At 42.2% G+C, this 377-nt stretch overlaps 1 protein-coding gene across 1 annotated transcript in view; it reads left to right on the top strand.

The window, feature by feature from the left end:
• The window catches only part of trpv4 (transient receptor potential cation channel, subfamily V, member 4), a 14527-nt gene that overhangs the window by 2051 nt on the left and 12099 nt on the right, over positions 1 to 377 (top strand). The window lies entirely within an intron of this gene.

The raw sequence follows: 377 nt of genomic DNA, 5'->3' as shown, positions 1-377 counted from the left end.
TCCTTAGCTTCCCTCACACAGTGTAACTTCCAGGTTAAAGAGCAGCAAAAGCCATATTTAATGAGTGTGACTGTTTTTAAGGCTGGCATTAATTCATGTGATGAGATGCATCAGGATATACGTGACAACAACATAATAACATGAGAGTAAAACTGTTTAGTTTAGTGTTTCATACTTTCCTGAGGGTCCTACCCTTCAATGCACAATTTGGCCTGTGACTGGCCGGCTGCATCTCACATCTCTTATCTATACTTCCTCCTTGCTCCTTCCTCTGTTCTGTACATCCTCCTTCCTCATGTGACCTGGAAACTGATCAGGTCCACCATCACTAAGGACATCACAATTCTCTTCTAGTGTGTGTGTGTAACATTTAGGAG

This window comes from Morone saxatilis, unplaced genomic scaffold (genome assembly GCF_004916995.1).
Source record: "Morone saxatilis isolate NCDOM2014 unplaced genomic scaffold, NCSU_SB_2.0 Contig16, whole genome shotgun sequence".
Classification (NCBI taxonomy): Eukaryota; Metazoa; Chordata; class Actinopteri; family Moronidae; genus Morone; species Morone saxatilis.
This window is presented reverse-complemented; position numbering and strand designations above follow the sequence as displayed.